Source organism: Pyxicephalus adspersus, chromosome 5 (genome assembly GCF_032062135.1).
Source record: "Pyxicephalus adspersus chromosome 5, UCB_Pads_2.0, whole genome shotgun sequence".
Taxonomy (NCBI): domain Eukaryota; kingdom Metazoa; phylum Chordata; class Amphibia; order Anura; family Pyxicephalidae; genus Pyxicephalus; species Pyxicephalus adspersus.
The window spans coordinates 21,358,166-21,383,056 of record NC_092862.1 but is presented as its reverse complement, the minus strand read 5'-3'; the positions used below and the strand labels follow the sequence as shown (position 1 = coordinate 21,383,056).

The following is a 24,891-nucleotide window of genomic DNA, read 5'->3' as shown; positions in this document are numbered from 1 at the left end:
AAAAAAAAAACCCTTAAGGAAATTTACATAGCCAAGAGATCCTCCCTATCAGTTAAAATAGCAAAAAAGCAGCTGTACAGATGGGATTATAATTATGTTATAAATAATATACCAAAAAAAAGGAACTTTTCTCATGATAGCAACCAAATGTTTTTGACTGGCAACTTCTTGACGTTCTCTGATCTATTTTCATATCATCATGTCCTCAGTGGTTAGCAGAAGGCTTGTGGTTTGGAAACCACGGGTTCTAGAACAGGCCGGTGACGCTAAAAGATGATCAGATGTATGTATGTTTTTGTAAATATGTAACTACCATGAAAAAAATGTCTCCGATACATGGGCCTTTCCGGACTCACTGCCATACAAACAAACACCCCTCAACTTCTCCTTTATAGATATTGTAATGCAACCATCAAACAATTCAACAAGGAAAAAATGTTGTTGCTGCCAAGAAAAGACCTCCTTGCTGTTATAAACTAATGGTTTGGATTTAATATCACTTCCTATTAACCATTTTGTTTTAAAGCTTTTAGACAGCCATAATTTCTAAACCAGCCTAATAGACATGTCAATGTCCAAACTAGAATTTCTCAACCAGGGTTCCTCCAGAGGTTCCTTGAGCAATGAGTGTCGCTCAGGACCGTTAACTTAACACCAATTATCTTATAGGCTTTATGAAAGGATGACATTCTTCCCACTGATCACCAAGCTAATATACTGTGAGCTGTGGATTTAATAATTAAAGCAGGGGTTCTCTGAAGACCTAAATGTTATTTAAATGGTTCCCCCCACGTTACAAAGGATGATCTAGACAAAGCTCTTTAAAATCTCTATGCTATGATGATCTTCCCAACTTGTCCTTGTTGAATCTTCTTTAGACTGTTTCCTCATTTCTTTTTAGCTGTTAGCTGAAATATTCTAGTAAAAGTAGATAAAAACTAAGCCTTTTGAGAGGGAACTAAAGAAGACAACTTATCTGCTCAGGATGTCTAGTTTTCACACAGGGGTAGCTTAGATTCTACAGACCACCCTGCTGTTTTTTAGAACTCCTTACAGCCATTAGCTTGGTGTTCCGACAAACGTGGAATGTACAGAATCAATATCCCCCACAATACCAAACATAGAATTATGATCTAAGGCCTGAGGATCCAGACTGGATTTAAATTACAAAAAAAACAAGAAGACGACAAGGTAGACATTTGATCTCTAATGTTTCCTGGGTAACATTACAAGTTAAATAATTTACTTTACCGTCATACACATTATTCAGAAAGCGAGGGGTGTTCAAAGTGAAAGTATTCAACAGTTGCATACATTTGACCTGTGAAATTCTCCAACTGGTAAACCAATCCCAGACGTTCTTTGTCTTAATAAAGGCCTCACCGTTTAGATCACAAAGAAGCTAAATCCTGCGTATACATCCACAAATGTGCAAAACTAAACACGTTCAAAAGTTCACAAAAAAGTCCCAGCAGACTCCAGTTCTGTGAAGGATTTAAAGGAAAACATGTAACGGTTAAGTAAACGTGCTTTGTCATTCAACAGGAAGAACTGTTTAAAGGAAAAACCCTTTAAGGAAACATATACGTAACCAGGAGATCCTCCCAAACAGTTTAAATGGCAAAATAGCAGCTGTACAGACGGGATGACGTTTATGTAAAATAGTATAGCCAAAAAAAAAAAAAGGAACTTTTCACACGATCAGATGTTTTTGTTTACTAAATGGTTTCTCTGACTGACAACTTCTTACCATTCTCCATTTTCATACATGTTCCCTGTGGTTAGCAGTAGTCTTGTGGTTTAGAAGCCACTGCTTCTAAAACTGGCCAGTGACACTAGAACATGATCGGATGTATGGGGGGACTAGAATATACCTATTCATATCTCTCCCACATACAAATATTTACATAGACGTGCAATAATTGTCATTGGAAAGGATTTTTCACGATGCATGGATCTTTTCAAGATGCATGAATGAGCACTGTACCTACATCAGTCTGCTCTATGGAGAGGGGAGAATGACAGCAGCACCCCACTGTGCTCTCTCTCCTTTACTTTCATTATGATCGTCCGTGGATCCGCCAGGACAATTGTCGGAATGACGGACGATGAGCACTGTACACACACCAGATTCTCGTCCAATTTCAGCCCTGAGGCGATTATCGGATGAGAATCATCTGACGACATATGGAGCATCACACCTTAATCATGGTATCATGATCATCTCCCTATTCCAAAGAAAACAAAAAAGTCTACAGTTCCAACCTTTCTCACAAAACTGCCAGAAAAAAATGTTTTGGCTGATTTAGGCTTTAGGGTAGCCACACAAAACAAGGAGCAGTAAGATCAACCTCCACTCACACGACTGGGAACATCCGCAGTCTACTATTTAGTTCTGCTGACCTATGTATGCAGTACGCACTACAAGATATTGCCAGTCCTTCACTCCGCTCTGGAAAAAGAAATCTCATGTACACAGATTTCCTACCCTGTTTTGCTAGTAAAATGGAAGCACTATGAATGCCTGCAACATCTTATGCAACAAAAATATTCACAGCTGTGTATGTCAAGTACTCATGTACAAGAATATCTACAGATATGTCAAGTAGACCTATCTACACAGAATAGATGATCGCTAATATTTCTCATTTTGTTGGGCAGCCACTGGAAGTCACTAAATATTATTTTTTTTTATTGTGTGAAATTGCTGGAAAGTACAGATCTTTGCTATGCCAACTTTCTAAGTTCTGCTCATCTCTCATATTTATCGGAGCAATGTATTAAAACTCAGACAAACTGGCATGTGAAAATTAAGTAATTTGTGTTTTGTGGTTCTGAAATAGACAAACAAATTAGAAGGGTATACTGTGTCACCCATTAACATATTCACATCACCAGCTAACACAAAACAAGGAAAAGGTGCAGGAGGCATAAAAGGTGCAGACACACAATACAGAGGGTCTGTCATGGGTCAGTAAAGGAAGCAGAGAGTGCGTAGAGTTTCACATGGGGCAGTATACGAAGCAGAGGAATGCAGCGGGTCTGGCATTGGGCAGTATAGGATGCAGAGGAATGTGATGGGTCAGTATACGAAGCAGAAGAGAACAGAGGGTCTAGCATGGGGCAGTATAGGAAGCAGAGGAGAGCGAAGGGGCCAGCATGGGTCAGTATAAGAAGCAGAGGAGTGTTAGTATACGAAGCAGAAGAGAACGGAGGGTCTGACATGGGGCAATATATGCAGCAGACAAGTGCAGAGGGGTAAGATATGGGGCAGTATACATAAGATATTAGTACTGGTGGCCTCCCACTTTAATTCTTTCTGGGTCATTGAATGAAAGAAAAAAAGAAGCGCATAGAAAGCTGGGTCAGAGTGAACTGTTAATCTGTACCGGGTCAAGTAACAAAATACTGAAGACAATGCATCAGCATGACAACCAGGAAATAGTTTTAGAATGGTAAGGCTGCAACGGTCTCACAGTTGCAGAAGGTAAGGATCTCACCTGTGTTACATAATACATTTACGTATTTTAGTGATGGACATTTGAAAAGCAACGGAGCTGAAAGTCATTCACAGGACATTGCTCTTGCCGCTTACTAAGCAGGGTTAGCTTGGGGTTACTACAATCAGATTGGAAGGATTTTGCCAACAAGAAAGTAATCACACCTTTAGGTGTCACGTGTTTGCTCAGCACGTGGAGAAATGGCTCCAGGCTTATTACCCACATACTGGCTGTATATCCAAAGCAATCCCTATCATAATACAAGGCAAAACAAAACCAACATGGAACTAATAATCATGGTATATTTAACATCTGAGGCAGCTTACAGTGGTAAGCATTATGGAATTTAAGGGCTGGGATCCAGGTTTATTCTCCAACAAAAGACTCCAACTGCATGGAGTTTGGGCTTAAAAATGTATTGGTAGAAAAAGCAGACAGAAAATACAGTCTGCTTATTTATGGACAATTTAAAATGGACTGAAAATCAAATGTCCAGATAAAACTAGAATAACAGGTATCGGATATTTTATGGCCTTGAGCCTATTATCGGATGGGAACAATTGCACGTGTGTAGTAGCCTTACCTTTCCTACAGAAATGCCCCCTCTGGCTTTCTTCAGTGCAGGTAACATGTTTCAAGGCATTTAAATATACGTTCTTAGCTGAAGTTAAAATCATCTAACCAGAACTCCAATTCTTCATTACAGCAGAAATCACATGACCAAGTACCTAGGCCTTTAGACACCTGACCAGCAATGAAGAGAACCTAGAACAGCTCTTTCTTTCTTTTTAAATATATATTTATCTCCTAAGCTTTTTATTATCAACCAGTTTAGGAGCAGATAAATGTCATTCCTTTCAAACAAAGGTGCGGGGTAATGCCTGAAGGCCAAACATTTTGTGCCTGCAGACAGAAAAAGCCATATAACAAACTCAAAGCAAATGTATTTAAAAAAACAAACAAAAAAACACACACACATGAAGTGTGCTGCAATACACAAAAGCACACCTATTAAAAACAAAACTTTAATTACCAAACGACACCGCATTCTAAATGTAATGGATTTTCCAAAACAGCACCTAAAAAACCTCCGCATAGTTCCTCAGGCCTCCTGACTGGGATTATCTTCTGACAGCTATACTGGTTTTGTTTCCCGTACAATCATTATAAACATTTACAGGACACTGCCTTGTCATTTAGAACCCGCAGACTATGTGAAAAGGTATTAGTGCAGCCACATGACCCAGCATTGTGTCTTGCAGCAATTCACCGCCTGACCTTTGTGCAGCTTTCAAAAGCCAAGTTTAAGGGTAAAAAAAATAGTAAACACAATTTGTGAGTCGTGCCGTAGATCGGTCATGCTTCCTTTACATTTATAAATACAAAGGATTTTTATTTAAAACTTCGGTGCATTCTTAAATAAACTGACTTTAGCATCAAGATGGAACTTTGAGGAGTTCCATATATTCCCACAGTGTCTGTATGCACCACTCCATGGTCCCTGGACTCCGCTGATCTTCTTGTTACCTTTGTAATCATGATGGAAATAATGAATCTTAAGCCACTGTTTAGCTTTAGGGTTTGTTCTGAGGGGTGGCGGGGGAAATAGTAGTTCCCATGTGGCTCCTAACAGCTGACACCTTGGGATATGCCCAACAGCCCACAAACCGCACAACATTTTGATGAACCAGCAGAAACAATGTACATCAAGCAGCAATAAGCGGTACTGAACTGCTCACTGCTACCTCCATTTATTTCCTATGCAGTGTTCTTCCCTCAGCCCCTTCTAGCTGGGTGCACCACCTGGCACTTTTCAGTATCACCCGTCTGTTTTTGGGTGGTTACTGAGGAGTTGGGTCACAATAACGGGGCTGCCACCCGCCTAAAATCGCTTTACACCCAGCTTAAAAAAAAATCTGGGTTGAACAATGCTATGAGTGGGCTTAGGTAAGAGTCCCAACTATGGGTGCAGTCAATCTCACCGTCTGTCCAAATACTACTAAATGAGTTATGGTGTCACCCAAGTCTGACAGTCCCCTAACTCCCAAACTTCCGCTTAGTGCACATTAGGAAGTCTGAAGGTGGACAAATCAGCACAAAAACCTGAATATAAAAAATAAAATATAACCCTGTACAACTATAATCATATGGAATAAATACTCAGACTCTTTTCTGCATAAAGCCAGTCCTTTTAGAGCTTTGCTAATTGATTAGCAGACTTTAAATCCCAGCGATATGATGGATCACGACATCTCTAGCGGAAGCATCCCTGTGACAACCATTGGTTTTTATAAATAAATCTTGGTTACCATGACAGCACATAATGATAGCGGGAGTCAAGGCACACACACACACCTAAGTACATAGTGCGTCTCTAGCTGCAGTGCTGCAAAGCCATTCGTGCCGTCTGCACTGCATCTAGCGCTCAATATGAAGCAAATAAAATACCCATCAATGTCACTTCACGAAGGGGACGCGTGATCAATTATACGAAAGACAGTGTCCTCAAAGGAAAATATTTCAGGTCATGACTTCCGGAACCCAACCAAAAAGCATTCTTTTTACTGCATTAATATAATGCAAATTGGTAATTTCAGTTTCTTACCCATCCAACAACATTTAAATATTTAAACCTCTTGAGTGGTGACAAATACTAAAGCAGCCATAGAAGATAAAGCAGGCAGCTTCAGGTTTGCACCCCGGCTACATTCTGGAGCACACCAGGATCCCAAAAAAACAGGAATCTCAAACCCTGTTCCCTACTGCAACAATGACTTCTTTATTAATGTTTTAGGCTGCCTTTTTCTGCTCTATTAAGACTGTCAGGTTACCCATCATAGATTCTAAATAGTGAGATAGTCAGAACAAAGAAAAAAGGAGCAAGAAGCAGCATGACCAAGAAAAGAAATTTTTTTAAGCCGAGTTGAAATAAATTGTAGGTGGTTGGCAGCCCCTGTTTTGTGACTCAACTGAAAAGTGCCGGGTGGTGCGCCCAGCTAAAAAGGTCCGGGAGAACACTGCTATGATATGTTGTTTTGTAATGTACTTTTGTATTTTGTACTATGCAATTTATGTTTTATGTTACCTGTCAAAATGGTTAGATTAAATCAGTTATACTACTAAAATCAATACAAACCATAGCATGATGTGAGAGGAATTTACTTTGAATATAATATGCTTCATGTAAAATATGCAAAAAGTCTATTAAAAATTAAAAAAAAGTAACATGTGCATATGGTTCTAGAAGGAACTTGTAGCTGCATCAATTACTGCCAGGAGTCCACTATTTTAATCGTTTTTATATGTTCAAGGATGAGGATGTACAAAAAAAAAAAAAACACAGGAAGCTATTTAAAATAAAAATGTAAATAAGGAACCTGAAATAGACTAAATTTTGTTAAAAAATATTTGCAGACATCAAACAACCCAAGGTGCAATACCAGAACCATCTTGTTAACCTGACACTGCATTGCATTTAGTGTCTCCAATCACTCGTGTGAATGTTCATAGGGCCAAGGCCTTGGGTGAAACTGCTGAGAAAATAGGAGGAAAAAAAAAAGGACTCTGGCCTTTGCAGCACTAGGTCCCAGGTTCTAATCTCAGCCAGGACACTATCTGCATGGAGTTTGCAGGTTCTCCCCGTGTTTGCATGGGTTTCCTCCTGGTATTCCGGTTTCCTTCCACAATCCAAAAAACATGCAGATAGGTTTAATTGGCTTCCCCCCAAAATTGACCTGAATTAAAAAGACATGACTATGGTAGGGACATTAGATTGTGAGCCCCTTTGAGAGACAGCCAATGACATGACTATGGACTTTGTATAGCGCTGCATAATATGTCGGTGCTATATAAATACTGCATAATATTAAAAATATAGCCTTAATAATATTAATCCTCAAGGAACATACAACATAAGGTGCATTTTACCTACAAGTTCTGGCAAGCAGCCGGGACACACAAAGTGTCAACAAACACTTAGAGGCAAACTATGAACTTTCAAAAGCACCAGGTCTTTTATACAATGTAACATTTGCAGCTTGGATGGTAATGCACATCTATAGTAAATCCTTCTTTTTGTGTCCTGAATCCGCAAGACGACTGAGGATGATGGGATTTGTAGTTGAACAATAGTCGCCAAGGGGGGTGCGTGCCGCAGGGTTTTATTTTTTCTAATATCAGCACATAAGCAAGCTGTTTTGAAATATGTTACCATAACAATGCTAATCGGACGTGAGAATGGGCTTTTATTATTTCTAGCTAATGAGATTTTACTGCACACAGTCAGAGAACATTATTGAATGTGCAAAATCCTTAGCAAACAGAAGCAAAAAGCTTTTTTTTTTCTACTAATCCATGTAATTACTGGAATAGAGATTCACTGGGCAATCAGACTGCCAGGAGAAACAAACACACATCTCGAACATAAAAACTTACTTGAGGAAGCAAAACTGTCTGGAGTAGCAATTAAAAGGACCTCAATATAAGTGCTTAATATATATGGGGGAATGGGGGAAAAAGGAAATTCTCTCAAAACTTTGGGACTAAAAGGAAGATCAGCAAATTTGAGTTTTGACTACAGACATAGTATTTGTTCTAGGAAGGAGAAATATTGCAGCCTTATATTGTTTTATCTTTTTATATTCTCTCACTTTATCTAAAACAGACTGTCAAAACATAACTAAGGTCATGTGCAGTGCGAACTGAGTTGTATGGCTAGGAACTTTCAAAGTATATATACTACCATGAGAAAATCAGAGGTGTATAATCCAATCTAATTTAAAAAATTATTGAACTGATTTTTACAGTTAGAACATATAGACAAACCTAAATAATGAACTCCAGGTCCAGAGGATGATGAATTTACTACATTCCCTTCTGCTATCTGCTAAATAAAATTGGGCAGCATGGTGGCTCAGTGGTTAGCACTCTGGTCTTTGCAGCAACAGGTCCAAGGTCTGAATCTCGGCCAGGATGCTATCTGCATGAAATTTGCAGGTTCTCCCCAGGTACTCTAGTTTCCTCACACATTCCAAAACATGAATTTAGGGCAATTGGCTGCCCCCAAATAAATTGGCCTTAGGCTGTGGTAATGACATATGACTATGGTAGGGACATTAGATTGTGAACCCCCTTGAGGGACACCTAGTAACATGACTATGGACTTTGTAAAATGCTGCATAATACGTGGGCACTATATACTGTATATTAATACTACTACTACTACGACTACTAGAGCGAGCCAACCTTCTAATTGCAGGAAATAGTCATTTCTGCTTTGCTTATACAACTTCTTAAATGCTCATTTATGCCATAGGGTCCAGTAGAAGATAAATTACTTACATCATCTGTTGCTCCATCAGTGATCTATACACCAGGTTGTGGATGGGCACTTGGCATTCTCCCCTTATAACGCAGAGCCGTTGACCCCGCATACTAGGGGATTATGTCAGGGCCGGGGACCACAGCCTAAAACGAAGGTGGAACCTGCCAGAAAGGGAAAAATGGCAACTCAACATTCTTAATCTGACCATAAATTAACATTTGCAGTGTGGAGCACACCGTATTGCAAGGAACCTTTTTATGTCTTTCCTTGGCTTCCTTGTAGCTACAAAATCAACAGCTCGGATTCTCTTATGAAGGTCTGTGTTCAAGCTTTTCCCGTTAATGACAATTGCCTTCAGAATAGTCAACCTGCCACACATTTCTTAAAAGCAGATATGTTGTAACTTCTGAACAACTAAAAATGATCAGGTAAACATGTAAATACGGCACTGTTGCTTTCTCATGCCATCTCCTGTATACAGATTTGAGTTTCTTGTGAAAAGGTGCAACAAAAGGTCAGAAATGTTAATGCCTCCCTGGCTTCTAGAGAACACTGAGCCAGCTAGCCTCTCTCTACCAGAACACCCTTTTTACAGATAGCAGTACAGGATTGTTTTCCAATGCACATTTACACAGCTCTAATCCATTAACAGAAGATGCAACCAGACACTCAACTCGGCTGGCAGGAGTGAAACTTTAGCCGACAGCAAGCCATCGTCAGGAGCGCAGTCTGTCAATTACCTATCTTTAGGTCACTAGTCCAACATTACAACTAAAATAGAGAACCATTAGACCACAATACATTTTATTAGACCACAATCAACACTTTATAGATCATTGCTGGATAAAATTGTATAAATTCTATTACTGGCCAGGTAAGCATTAAACGATTTTAGGCAGCCGGACACCAACACAAATAGCTATTCAGTACGCATGTCAATGTTACAGATCGCTGTGTATATAAATTATAGAATATCAATGTTAACACTAAGACTTTAAATGTTTCCATCCTCCTTATTACACCTGTCATAAGAGAAGCATGGAGGCTGCCATGAATGGACTCCTTTTGCCAAAATTGCCTGGACATGTCTGGAATGTAGTCACAGACCTAGAACACATGTGCACCAAATGACGCTTGGAAGTCAGAACACCTAATCTGCCCAATTATTCCAGTTTATTGCCCTACAGTATTAAAATCACTGGAGCTGCAGCACAAAGGCCAACTAATAATTTGGAAAAAGGAAGAAATGGAAGGCTAAGGACTCCAATTTTTTTCCAGCCCAACAGTGCCGGAACTGGAAATGAAAAAAGAAGAGGACATTGACTGGCTGTCTCTATCTGACAATAAAATGGTCATTTTACGCTGTGTATTGTTACCTTTGCACAAAAAAAAAGTATAAAAAAGTGAACAGTAAGTGATGACTGTACTATGAGTGTTAACATATTTACTGTGTTTTCATTCAAAGCATGTTTCCTGAACCATGGCCTAAGAAAAGTATATCCATAGAGTGCCTTTAAGGAAACAAATGACATTCATATATTTACCAATATCAATAGAAAGGCTATATGACAATTATATGACAACAGCAATGTCAAGAGAACATAAGGAGGAAGTTTGCTACAGAATTCCAAGGTAATCATTACTAAGAAGGAAAAACAGGTTTGACTACACACCAGTTTAATTAAAGAAGGTGCAGCACCTGTCCGATTCCAAAATTAGCAAATGAGTCATGAATTAAAATGATGCCAGAGACTGGACATCACGTGCTAAACTGACACAGCAGAGGGAACACCTACTGCCTCTGCAGCATTACAAACCAAATAAAAGTTATTGTAAGGAAACCTTGTTGAGAGAATGCAACATTGCTGGCATCCCATCAAAATGCAGGTTTACTGGCTGCCAAACCAATACAAAACATTTTATTCTTCAATATTGACCTAATACAATAAGCACTGATGCCCGTGACATTGCTTCCCATCAGCTTTATTTGAGAGGGCAGTGAAACAACCATGATAAATAATGTTATCAGAAGGAGGTCAGTAACAGCAGCCACCATGTGTTTCTTGGTACAACTATAGTCGCTGGATATGATCCTTCATGATCATTCCCAGTGCCAGCAGGAACAAATGAGCACTGATGAGAGTATGGAAAACAACAAGCAGTAGGAACCCTGCTGAACCTTCCACATTCTAAAAAAAAAAAATAGTAGTAGTAGCTCCTGATAGTCGTTTAGTGACCTGTACCTCAGGGGACAGCTGTACAAATACTTGGAATTCAGCTAAGATTATCAGGAAAATTTGTCCCGAGAGGCGAAAATCTGAAGTCTGCAGCCAACAGTCCTAATCAGCTGGTGAACTGCTAATAAAATTCAGGACTCCCTGTTTCTTTGATAAGGTCAGAAAATCCACTCAGAAAAGCTTTTATCAGACTCTAATACAATCCCATGTTATTAACTTGTATCACCGCACCATGCAACCTCACGATCGTGCTTCAGGCTGCAGAGGGCAGAAAGAGGCCGGCACGTACTTAGGAACATAGATTGAGATAAAGCGAATATACCTGCAGCTAGGAAGATTTGTTTGTCAGTGGCCTCGCAAAATAACTGGGCGGTTCATTTCCAGGATTATTATACATGAATAATTTTACCTGCCTAGACAACAAACCAAATGCATCCAGTTTTTTTTTTTTTTTTTTCAGAATAAAATTTCAGGTAAGGTAGAGCAGGGAGAGCAGAAAACTGTTGCCCCTTTGCTACCATCAATGTTTCAGAGGGCAGATTTTTCTTTATGTCCTGTCCATTCAAAAGTAAGGGGATATCTTTCAAATATAAGGGATGTCCCATGTTGAATAGGGGGCACGGGAATAAGTGTCCCCATTATTGATGGCAACTCAAATATTTGAATTTAACTTTACCTAAAATTTCTGCTGACATTGGTGGTCAGGACAAAAAATCTTCCTAACGGATACAGATGGCGAATAAAAACTTGAAGGTGCTGCTTACCCCTTACTTTTCTAGTCAACTGTCAAAGTTTGGCCTTCAGTTATACATTAACCCATGTTAAAAACCAAATAAAAATTTTGAAGATGTAACATGAAAATTCAGCGGTTTTGCAAGTTTAATGTTTTGAACTTTACATGAATGGAAAGAAATGTCACCACTATCATGAACAAACATAAAAATCTGAATTACCAGGGATTTCCATCACCACTTCAGGTTATGCTCTGGCTCAGACAAGACCAAATCCTGATCTTTCTTGTTCATGGGATGTATTTCACCAGCATGCAGTCATTTTATTTTGTCAACATGAAAGTACAAGTCCCAGCAATTCATTGTGAATAAAACTCCAATGCATGGCTCATAGGCACATGTATGTTTGCTGTACCCATACCATACTTGCTGCTGAATAATGACTGGTCAACGGTGGCAGAGTAAACTTTTACAGTATACTATAGTTACATTTCATAGCTTTTTCAGCAGAACTTACTACGATGCCTCCATCTCTGAAATATTAGTCTTAACTGTACACTAGCCAACATGACTGAGAATGTGTGACAGGTACACTTAAGTTTACGTTGATGGTAAATGTGTGTACATGTTTCGCATCCTACCTCACCTTTTGCGGTTTATTAAAGAAGAACTAGACCCATATTACTCACCTGTCCTGGTTCCCTGGAGGGCGCGGCCATTTTTCTTCTCTTCCTGTACAGATCTTCAGCCATTCTAATTGGCTGGAATGACATAACGCAGGAGTGCACACCCCCCCCCCAAGATACCCTGAGCAGTATAGCAAGTGGGGGGGTTTGTAGAAAGAACATGGTCTCCCCCTTTCTGCAATAATAACCTGCTTGATAGTGAATTTTTAGTTCCTCTTTATGCCGATAGTCTTTTGTGAATTTTATTACTGGAGATCGAGCCATTTCCAGGATCCAGACTGTGTCATGCCTCAAGATTCAACGTGTTTCATGCTGATAATGTCTTGATATTACTGGAATGATCACCAGGTATGAACCCTTGCAACAGATCTCCTAAAAACGGTTTATTAACAGAGTGGGGCATGATGACAAAAAAAAAAAAAAAAGAAGATTTTACATTAACATTCACCTAAAAAACAGAATTATTTGTTTCTCAAGTCACTGTAGCCCTGACCTGAACTCAAAAGTTAAAATGTGAAGCAGGAATACTCGGCTCAAACATATTAGGACATTTACTGCTAAAAACACATTGGTTGCCTAGACACATAAACATTGCCGTCTCAGAATAGAGACTCCGCAGAAGGCTTCAGAGGACATTGTATAACTTTGCACAAGAATGTCTAAAGTCAATGGACACCGGCCCATCCCTGAAGTTTAAATAAAGATTAGACGTAGACTTCATACCAGAATTCTTCACATAGCCTTTCAAGATCTTAGCAAAGAAGTGCAACTCCAGGTTTAAGTGAAGTCATCAAGTTCGTCTAAAAAAAGATGCAGTGTTAAAATAGCTACAAAAAAATACATACATACAAAACACAAAAACTTCATAAATAGCCACTTTGGGTTTGTAACTTCATACTTTGTATTGGCTCAAGCGATGTACACACATGGCTTGATACAATTTACTGTGGTTGTTTCCAGTGACAATACCAAGAGTTGTACAGACAGCGCTGTTCTGTTCCATGGAGAGGACAGGTAGGAGATGCCAAGCAGCGTCCTCCTTCATAGCAAGTGAGTGGTCATCCCTGGTCAGTTTAGTGATCCAGCACCCCCTCCTATTGTATGATACTTCCCCCACCCATTAGATTGTAAGCTCCTCAGGGCAGGGTCCTCTCCTCCACCTGTTTCACGGTCTGTATCTGTTTGTCATTTGCAATCCCTATTTAATGTACAGCGCTGCGTAATATGTTGGTGCTATATAAATCTTTTATTAATATTAATGTCAGTGGGCACACTGTACATATATAAACCATAGCTTCACACTGGGTCCTACAAAAGCATGCTTTTTAAGAATCTCTTCCAAAGAACAGTCGAACAGGAGACGGAAAATATGTTCCTAATTATATTATTTCTTGCTATAACAGGAAAAGAAAGTGTTTTAGGAACTCGTTATTCCGCCAAGAATGAGTGAATTGTTCCACTGACAAAAGGAATAATTACAGAAGCATAGCTAAGCTTGAACTATATTATCTTATTAAAGACGTTAAAATTAATTACTAACTCAGGTACGCAGCCAAAATTACAAATGAAGGGGAGTGCCCTTGCTTGTAAAGAGGTACAAAGCAATGTTCATACTGAAATCAATGTATATAAAAAAAAATAATGAGAAAAAAGGGTAGTTGCATACAGAAATTTTTATCATCCACTATGGAATATAGGTGAAATTAAAAAAATGTAACTGATTAACAAATCAAGGTATGCAAAATATTTATAGTATAGATTATTTAAAGAAACAGAGATGCTCACACTGGCTATACATACCGTCATGTGCAGGCAATTTAAATATAACAAAACAAAAACCCAACACAAAACAACATTCAATCAGATTGTGGCAACCCAAAATTATGGCCAAGCCCGTTGATCTGAAACAAAACACTAAGGCTATATTCACACTAGCGGTGATCTTTACATACCAGGAAGCAGCAGGTCCATATAGAATGAATAGGGGCGGCAAAAAGTGGTACTAGTGATACCAATACTGCTCATTGCTGCCAGTTGTTAAATGTGCAGACACTGGTTCTTTTAAGCGTACCTAAACTCAGAAATTTCACTTACATAAAAGGGTAGACTGCCCTTTTATGTAAAGGTAAAAACTCTTGCTCCTTTGTTTTTTTTACGTGCAACACCCTTTTTTAAAAAGAAAAAAAAAGTGCAGCACCGCCACCCTAATTCTTGATTGCCTTGGGAGCGCAAAGCCTCTCAGGATACCTATGTCACGCATCCCGAGAGGCTCTTGGGTGCTACTTCTGAGCATTTTGGTCAAATGGGAAAATAGTTGATCTCGCGCATGTGCAGTTTTTTTCCACGTCACCCGATCTCGCGCCTGTGTCGGCTGACGTAGGAAGAAGAACCCGGAAGAAGAGGAGAAGATGGCGGCACCCCGGCCCAAAGACGGATGCCAGGACAAAGCGGGAACCGATGGAAGAGACCTCTGGACCGATCGACTGCTCTGAAAGATCCTTTCCAATGACAATTATTGAGTGTGTGTACATCCAGCCTGAGCCTGCCCTAATGAGTACAATTGTCAATGATCCCTCGTTTTTGTTTGCACAAACTTATCATGCAAATATTATAAATAATTACTAATATTTCTTTAGTGTCCTGATGAAAATTTGTCCACAAAATATCCTTCAAAAAAATTTCTTATCCCAATATGCCTGTACTAGCTTATGAATGCTACCGATCGTTCCCATGCACAGGTTAATGACTTTCACGAGCAAATGCACCCTGAGGACATAACTGGAAACTGATGAAAGTAAAATATGATGTGGTTTGCACATATTTGATATCGGCGGTTTCTTCTGTAACACAATGAACGCACACTGACAGTCCCCTCTATTACTGTGAACGTGCAATATATCAGTGACCACAGCTCAGTGGTAGCTTTGTATAAAAGACCGTAAATCTTGCGTCTGACTCATTTCCCAGCTCCGTATTGCCCAGACAATTGGAATACTCTGTTTAAACTGACAGGGTCAGCTTTCTAACATCATCGTTTTCAGAGATCTTAATAAAAGCAATTTATCCCGGTGAATTCCAGTAAACAGATTGCTTTCACAATGTTCGGTGATGTTAATCGAGTCTTGAAACGCTTTGCTGCATCTGCGGCCTTATTCTCTAGAGGAGGTTTATTTCCCTTTAATTATTAACCTGAGTTTCAGGCGCATTCCAGAGGAACTAGAAACAATAGCAAGGTTTATACTCTGAAACTTGCATGCCTTTCGCTTGACTCCCACACAGCTGCAAAGATTCGCTCCTCTCCGCGGCGTGCACTTTAGAAGCAACATCTGTATTTTATGAGGCTTTGCAGAAGTAAACAAAGTGGCTAATCACACCGAGAATAACGCACTCGCCTTATTAGGACTGGATCGGTGCGAGAAGCGCCTCAATATCTGGAGGACCAGGCTTGTCAGTACACACAAAGGGCTCACTTAAAAAAAATTCGGCTTATGTTCTCCACAAGTCAACGGCTCATCTGAGCTTTATTAATTACACATTCTTATTTATTATAAGTGGCAAACTTAAAAGCCAAGCAGAGGCTCTCATTAAGCTTGAATCAGCAGGAAAATCAGATTACAAAGATTGCTAAATGCATTTTAGAAAGGACAAACTTCTTTGTTTCTTTTTCAGGCTTTCAGGTAAATGGCCCGATGGTTGGGTAACTTATCAAAAGTGGCCTGCCAGCTTACAAGACATCCAGTGGAGGGGGGGGACTTTTTTTTAACATGTACTGTCCGAGGGTGCAGCAGGGCACAGCTCCCTTTTATCAAGGCGACCATACTGTTCAAATACACTATTACAGTGTTTAATCCATGTATTTTTTTAAAGCTTGGTGGGGGAAAAAAATCATAGGTGTGGCAGCTTCTGTATGGTGACACAACTTTTCAATATCCACTCAAAAACAGCTGGGTGGTTACTGAAGTGCCAGGTGGTGCGCCCAGCTAAAAGGGCTTAGAGAGAACACTGCTATATATACTAACAGCCTCAATGATATTGTACCGCCTACATAAAAAAAAAATAACAGTAACCCATTGAAGGGAAGCACGGTGGCTCAGAGGTAGCACTCTGGCCTTTGCAGTGCTAGGTCACAGGTTCGAATTTCGTCCAGGACACTATCTGCATGGAGTTTGCAGGTTCTCCCCGTGTCTGCGTGGGTTTCCTCCAGGTACTCCGGTTTCCTCCCACATCCCAAAAACATGCAGTTAGGTTAATTGGCTTTCCCTCAAAATTGACCTTGGACTATATTATTGACATATGATTATGGTAGGGATAATAAATTGTGAGCTCCTTTGAGGGACAGTTAGCGACACGACTATCAACCTTGTACAACGCTGCATAATATGATGGCGCTATATAAATACTGTGTAGTAATAATAATAATAATAAAAAAATACCAGTGCTCAACCCAAAAATCTATTAAAATAAGTCAGATGGGAAGAAATTTTAGGCGGGTGGCAGCCCCCGTATTGTGATCCAACTGTTCAGCAACTACCCAAAAACAGCCGGGTGGTCACTGAAATGTAGCAGGTGCTGCACCCCGCTAAAGAGGGCTGGGGAGAACCACTGCATACCCAACCTGTTCACAACCAACAGCCACCACATACTAAATCTGTATGCAAAAAGGCACAAAATGTTACAAGGCCACCTCTAATATATAGAGTTGCAAGTATATGGTTAAAGCCCCATCAAAACACCCACACAGTATAAATGTATATGGTCAAAGCCCCATCTATACACCCACACAGTATAAAAGTAATATGTTCTCACACCAGCTGGTCAGTAAAGATGCTATTAATACCCAAACCTACCAATCTGTGTCTGAAATAGAATTATAAAAACAAGCCCTTTATTAAATTTTAGCTCAAACTGAACATTTAAGGTGCGTACACACTTCCAATTTTTATCGTTCCAATCGAACGACGAACGATCGATTGGGCAAAAAATCGTTCGTAAAAAAGTAACCAACGACGCCGACGAACGAGGAAAGTCGCTGGAAACGAACGACCGGACCGACGGATCGGATTGGACGACGATCGTTGAACATCGTTCGTGTGTACGGTCGTTCGTTGATCGTCCATGTTCAGAGCATGCGTGATGAACGAACGTCCGTTCACTTTCCTGTCGTGCACATAGTTCCTCTATCGCTCAAACGATCGTATCTATTGTGTGTACAATAACTACGAACGATCGTGTCGTTAACTCTATGTGCAGGATCGGTGCTATACGATCGTTCGTATATATCGTGCATGAACGTTCGTCGTTGGTTTTCCAACGATAATAATTGGAAGTGTGTACGTAGCTTTACAGACAGTATATCTTCTAAAAGAATCTCTATTCTTTTATATTATCCAGCTGGTTCTTCAGTGTTACACTACATGTCCACCTTGGTGAATGCTTTATGTTTGATTTCCCATCAGTTACATTTCTGTTCATTGATGGAAACACAGTTTAGTGTACAGTCATTCCCAGATCAGTTTTGAACCATTCAGACCCTAACATGAGGGTTAAATGTGCAGCTGCTGGAAAGAGCTATCCAAGGCCGACATCCTGAGAGTGTAGAGAGTGCTTTGTAATCAGATTTAGTTACTGTGCAAAATACAGTAAAGGGCAGAGTCTGCCAGGCTGCGGCCCGATGCCAGGAAGCATGCAGAGCCTACTGAACTGTCACATATAGGTCCCTAAACAGAAACTGTCTATTCCCGGGACTCTGTGCTTCTATATGCCAGCGATGATGACCGGTATGTCACATCTAAGACTCAGATTAACATGACATTTACCACACACTGAGCAATCACTCAATTTATAGCAGGGACCTTTAACCATATTTTACCATAATTTACATCCAACACCGTCTAAATTAGTTTATTGGTTCTGGTCTTCCGTAAGCATTTTTCTCTTCCTCCTGTGGTATAGGTTTTATGATACCCCCGACACCTAACAAGGGCCATACTGTGAAGGACCAATAGAGAAGGGCAGAAGGCGGGGTTAAACATTATGCACCAATGACCGATTTTATACCCAAAGCTTTCAAAACTTGCCACCAGTTTTAATAAAGCAAGGAAGTTGAATTATAAATAGTTAGAAAAAAAATTTGACAGCATACACCACATACAAACTTACACACACCAAACTTACCACATACATACAAATCACCTCATCTGCCCCCATTCCAATGGAAGATGACCACCGATTAATCACAAAACCAAATACACAAAGCACTTCGAATACTTACCTAGTATGTCAAAAAGGAAAAAATAAAAATTAAATAGTAATGTATTTTATTACAATGTATATAAGAATATTCACTGAAATACCTTATTACACTATACACGGATATCTAAACAATAGCGAGACAAACACGAGCATTTCCTGACATTCACCGTAGCTCAGCTTCCGTTTAAAGAGTCGGGTCTCAAGGCCTATGGAGTCAGATGGAGAACACATGCAATCATCTATGTTCAATGTAAAATGGAATTTAAATCCTGCTAATTAAGGAAGTGCAAATAAAATTGATAAAAATGTGTAAAATCAATACAAGAAACAATTGTGCTGTAATGGGGGTTGGTCAGATGTAATTCCAACACACCATACACAACAAAGACATGGTAAAAAGAAAAATGTAGAGCGCTAGCAACGCATTTTGGTATTTTTTAGCCACCAGGTAAAACCAAAGTAAGGCCACTTTCATATTTGTGGTGGGAAACCCTGCAGTGGGCCACTTCCAGACACAAACAGCATCAATACAGGTAAATGTGTTTGTGCACGGCTGCAAAAGGTTCCTCATTGGAGGTTCTTCCTCCAAAGGTGAAAAGGCAACCAAAGTTTAAAAGCTACTTGTGATTTTCTGGAACCAAACCATAAACCAGCTGAAGACACAAAAGGGTTCCTATCCATTCCTATTCACTTGAACGTGAGCAGATGGGGCTGCAGTTGAGCCTATAGCAGAATGCTGCTCTCAACCGCAGGTCTGAAATGGCCCTAAATAAAAAGAGAACTTCTTTCTATGAACAAAACACCTCTGAGACCCCTCTCGTCTGACCTGTTGCTTAGGCATAAGTTAACATGGTCTCTTGCTAGAAAAGTTTTCACATCAGTAAAGGCCGCAAATAATTTGTTTCCCAACAGAATGGTGGTAAAGCAACCGGATCAGCAAGGCACAACATCATATAGAACATCCAAGCAAGAAGCAGATGCAATGGACAATCTGGTCCATTTTGGGCGCTTCCATGTGCATATAGAATTCCAATTATTTACCATGTTACCTCTGGATTATTCAAAAACTGTGCAAACCAAAAGAATTATCCCCTAAACCTTTTTCATATATAAATGACACTTGTCAGACTAAGTAGCAGGAATGTAAACCGTGCCACCTAAGCTGCTGCCTACCTCTCTTAGACTGCTGCCAGAATGAACGCTCTGTTCCCATGAACACCAAACACACACACACGCTTTCATTTGGTAATTAAGCCTAAAATCCATGGAAACATAAATTGCAGCTATTTTTATCTTGGTAGATATACAGAATACTTTCCTCCTTCTTATGTCTATATATCTGGAGCACTCAAAAACAGAATTACTCAAATTGGCCGAAGAACCGTTAACATTGGGAAACATGAATACAGTTATAGCAAAAGGAAATGTGTCATGTCCACTGATGTGTACACATTCCAGATGTTTTCACCATAAAAGGGGCTGGAGGGTTTCTCCCCTCTCTGGTCAGAAAGCCTCCCCCATTTTACAGTGTAGGACCTTAACATGTACACAAACAAAACTGAATGGGAGCGCAGAGCCTCCCGGGATACCTACGTCATGCATTCCGGGAGGCTGTGTCTGCTCCTTCTGTACATGCCTGATCTTGGGCATGCGCAGAAGGAGCCTTTTCTTTAATGGGAGGAGAAATCTGTCTGCTCTTTCCACACATGCCAATCTCACGCATGCGCAGCCTGAGATCAGGCATTTCAAATTTAGCACAGGAAGGTATCCAGGAGTTCAGATAGGTGTCAGAGGGCTGCAGCTCTTCCTAGTTGATATTCGGGTGCTAACATTGTAATTAAAGTCAAGGGAGAGACCTAAAATGTTGGAAAAAGCACAGAATAAGGGTTCATTAGTTGCTCAGAAACCATTCTTTTTTGGAATGGGCAGTAGAATGGATAAGTTTAGACGTCAAATGCAAAAATCAACCACAACCAAATGGCACAGACATCAAACAACTTGGACAGTTTATGTTCACTTTTCTTTCTGAATGTCCATCCGAACATATACCATAGCCTCCCCCTATATTGTTCACCCCTATAAGTTATAAAAATTCCAGACTTAAAATACTGAACCAACCAGATCAAAAAGGCCAGCAACCAGTATTTTAGGAACTCCGCCTTCAATACACCACCAAGCATATGCTTTCTTTAAATCACAAATCTAGGCAAATCCTAAATTCTGAATGATTTTCCATCAAAGAATTCAGTCATCTGCCTAGTGACTGGACTATGAATCAGGAATGTGATACATGCTCATTCACTGCAATAAGTGGGACAGCGACACAGAAAACTGCAAATACGCAAATCTTGTCACCACCTGGCTGGTCATGAGGTGTGGCAGATGGGTGTTAAATAAGCAGGCCAATGGAACTAAAAATCAATCATTACAGTGTAATATACTTGAAATGTCCATATAGAGAAAAAGGGATCAACCACCACCCCCAATTTTTTTTTTTTGTCTACACACCACTATAGAGATTTCTCTTCACTTCCTGTACTAAAGTACCAAGTATTTAGAAGTGAACAAAACTGTCTCAAGGACAGGCGTTTTGTCCCACTGGAGCAGCCATTCTTTACTAGGGTTCCTCCAGAGGTTTGCTTAGGGTTGCTAAATTAGGGGTCTAATGCTGGGATAACACACATGAACCCAGTGATCTTTTCTGTCTAAAGATTGATTTTGAACCACCATGGTAAGAGGGACATTATTCACACTCATCAACATGAGAAGCATTTTTTAATTAATATTTTAGCAGGAGCTCCCCAAGACCTAAACATTTTCAGGTTACTTTAGAGTTAAAAGAGCTGCAGTTGAGGGTTTTCCTTCTGTTTGAATAGCTCAAAGAGCTCTATTTATAAAAGAGGAAAATCAGACATTCCCTCCAAGATACCCTCTTGGGATTCTTCCAGGTCCATATCTTTCAACAGCAGTAATTAATTTCCACGAGCGAATGTCAGATTCCCCGTTTTTTAACTAGAGCCCAAGATGTTCGGTCTCCTCTAAATTATATCTTGTTCATAATGATCACCTGAACCCATCAAGGAGGTTAATCTACCCAGGAAGGACCCAGACAGCAATAAAAACTTGCCAGAGGGTCCAATTCTTCCAAAAAGCAAAACTATTACACTAATGCGTTTTGTAGATCAGTTCTATATTCTACTGTACTGCCTTAAAAAGACAGCCTACAGCTGCAATAACTGGCACTACAACACCATTTGTGAACTTACAGAGTGTTCTTATCATTTAATCCTCTCCCTAGTGGCTGCCATTGTTGACAGACAGTAGCGAGAACATCTCCCACATGGCTGACCTGAATGAAAACCATAATGTCCTAAAGCAACCTTAACATGGGGTCAAAAAAATCCCAATAGCCATCTTCTGGTACAGAGATATGTTGTCCTCACCTTTCCAGTGCTCCACGCCTCTGGTCCTTCAGACAACTCAGGATTTAATACTTCATTGCCAAGCCAGTGTCCCCCATGGTGCCATCCTACAACTATTGCATAGTGTCCAGTAGCTCCATAGGATCAAAAGATAAAACCATAACGAACGGTGGAGGACATAATCATCCCACACTTCTGAATGTTGACGCGTCAGAAATATGTGCACAGAACTCCAATATAAAATATCAAAGCGAAGCATGAGCAGTTATGGCCAATGAAGCACTTTTACCGAACTCTCACCCCCGCCCACCAAATGGTTTGCATTTACTTTGTTGCCTGAAGCCACGGCACAATATGGAATAAAATTCACCCCCAGAATTCTTTTTGCAATGAAAGAATTCTGAGGCGTCACTTTCGCAACGCTAGCACAAGTCGGTCCATGGCAGCAAACTCTGCAAATTCTTTCACAGAAGACAAAAGGTCCTCCCAATGAGTCAGGACTCAGATGTGAGCTGGAATCATCACAGCAATGAATACGGTGACCTCAGAACAGGCCGGAGCACAGCTGGCAACCTTCTACTGGTACGGAGATTAACGGTGTCAGGGTATGACTGCATTACACGTTGAAGTTTACAGAAATTCTTTAAAAAAGCGGTCTAGCTGGGTTTCAGGGAAAAGGAAACAGAAGATAGTTTCATTTTGAAAAGTATTACCACACCCAGGGAGAAAATAACAAGAGCACACAGTCAGGACTGTGTTTAAAAACTGAAAGGGAAGCAGCTGACAACAGTATTTTAATCCGGCTATGAGTCACTGTCACAAATTAACCCTACTGTCTAGAGAGCCTGCTCGCTAGGAAATGGCTGTGCGGCTTTTCGGGAGCACTTTAGGCACAATCGAAAAAGCACCTTTCACTTCAGGCCAGCACCTAAATACGCAACTGAAACACATATATGCAAGACTATTTACTTGCCAAATGATTAGTCATTTAGTTCAGACAGATTTGGGAATTACGGAGACTTGCCAGATACCGCAGACAACGTGGTTACCACATTCTTCGTTGCAGCAGTTATGCATTAGAGTTTGGACACTTAACTTTCCCAGCCTCACAACTGGACAACGAAGGAGCAGCAACAGACTGATGAGGTCATCTCTCTCATCCCGTTAGCTGGATCCTTGTAAGGAAAGCCAGAATGGCTGAGAACACAGGTCTTCCCTCTGCCAATAACTTTCTATAGTTAATGGCAGAGGGATCTCCATATGGTCCATATAGAGAACTCTCTTCCCGAGTACTTACTTTAAGGTCATTACAAAGGACAAGTGGGCACTCTTTGCGTCTGGAAGAAAAAAAGTTTAAGCTCCGGATAAGGAAGGGATTCTTCACTGTAAGGTCTGTGAAAAAGTGCAAACAAAGACACAGAAGGAGCAAAGGGCCATGCACAATTCCAATCTAAAAGCTCCATTATAGAGGGATCATAAGTGGGTCAATAATATGTGGGTGCACGTGTGTACAACTAAAGTAGGGCAGTCTGCCGTGGCTGGACAGTTGATACCACCATTCCCAGCTTCAGCACCTATTCACTGGTTGAATAGGTCAAAAACTTTCTGGCCCCCATCACTTGGTGTGGTTCCGACCCCTGGCTCGAAGGTGAAAAAAAAAAAAAAAAAGGGTAAAAGCCAGAAGGAACTACAGCAAGTGATGGGGGCAGTAGGTAGTTGGGACAGAAGTAAAGCAGTGGCTTGCAAGAAATGGAGCACCAGCAAAGTAACAAGTGACCATGTACTGACAGGGCCATCTTATATATACATTATAAAGCGATTTTCATACTCACATACAGTCTCAATGTAAGCTGCAATGACTGTACACATTGGAACTGTTCACACAGTAAAGCCAGAACCAGTTATTACCATGACAATTGGAAAACATTTATAAGAATTGAACGGTAATCTCTGTACATGTGAACATTGCTGCATATCTAATGAGATATAGAAAATTTCCCCATCCACTTCAGCTTTATTTTTCTTAGTTCTCCTTTTACAAGATAAGAGACTGAGTAAGCCAACATTACACATTACCGAAAATAAGAAACAGATGGCAATTTAGTGGTGGCGGCAGAATTTATGTTCACTATACATTCCATGGAAACCATATAATGTAGAGGGGGGTAGTCCAAAAACATTAGCCGTCTCTTTTCTTTTTCTGCAAATACATTGTCCTTTCATTTTGCTGTCTGGCAATGCACGGAGCTGGACACACATAAAACTCACCCTGATGCCATCCTTGTAAATGTAGCGCACAACAAATGACACCCTTAGGCCAAAACAGATAAATGGATAGAGCACTTAGTGTGCATTATTCAGATGTCAGACAAAATCAAGAGAACCGTAAGAAAGTCTATGACAATGTCAAACACTATGATATGCCTTTAAAATCAATGATGTACTGTTGTCACCAGAAAGTCATTTCAATACAATTTTAACCTTCTTGCTTTCTCAGTAATTTGATTACTGTATTTCATATGAAGATTTGTAAGAGTTAAGTTGTAAGCTCTTTTAAGCATGATGCCCTCCTCATCCTGTGTCTGTCATTTGCTACCCTTTGTACAACACTGTGTAATATGTTGGCACTATATAAATACTGTTTAATAATAAAGGTCTTCTCTATTGGTCATCTGTATCAATGGATGCTTAAAGCTGATATGACTGAATAACATTACTCTTGCACATGCGCACAAGAGTT

At 40.1% G+C, this 24,891-nt stretch overlaps 1 protein-coding gene across 2 annotated transcripts in view; it reads right to left on the bottom strand.

Moving 5' to 3' along the window:
- Positions 1–24,891, bottom strand: part of RNF19A (ring finger protein 19A, RBR E3 ubiquitin protein ligase) — a 73,427-nt gene that overhangs the window by 33,328 nt on the left and 15,208 nt on the right. The window contains exon 1 of one of the 2 annotated variants that reach the window (XM_072410834.1): positions 22,173–22,428. The exons of the other annotated variant lie outside the window; for it this stretch is intronic. The gene's annotated coding sequence lies outside the window, so the exon portion shown is untranslated. Of the gene's footprint in view, positions 1–22,172; positions 22,429–24,891 lie in introns of those variants that run through there. 2 annotated transcript variants of the gene reach the window in all.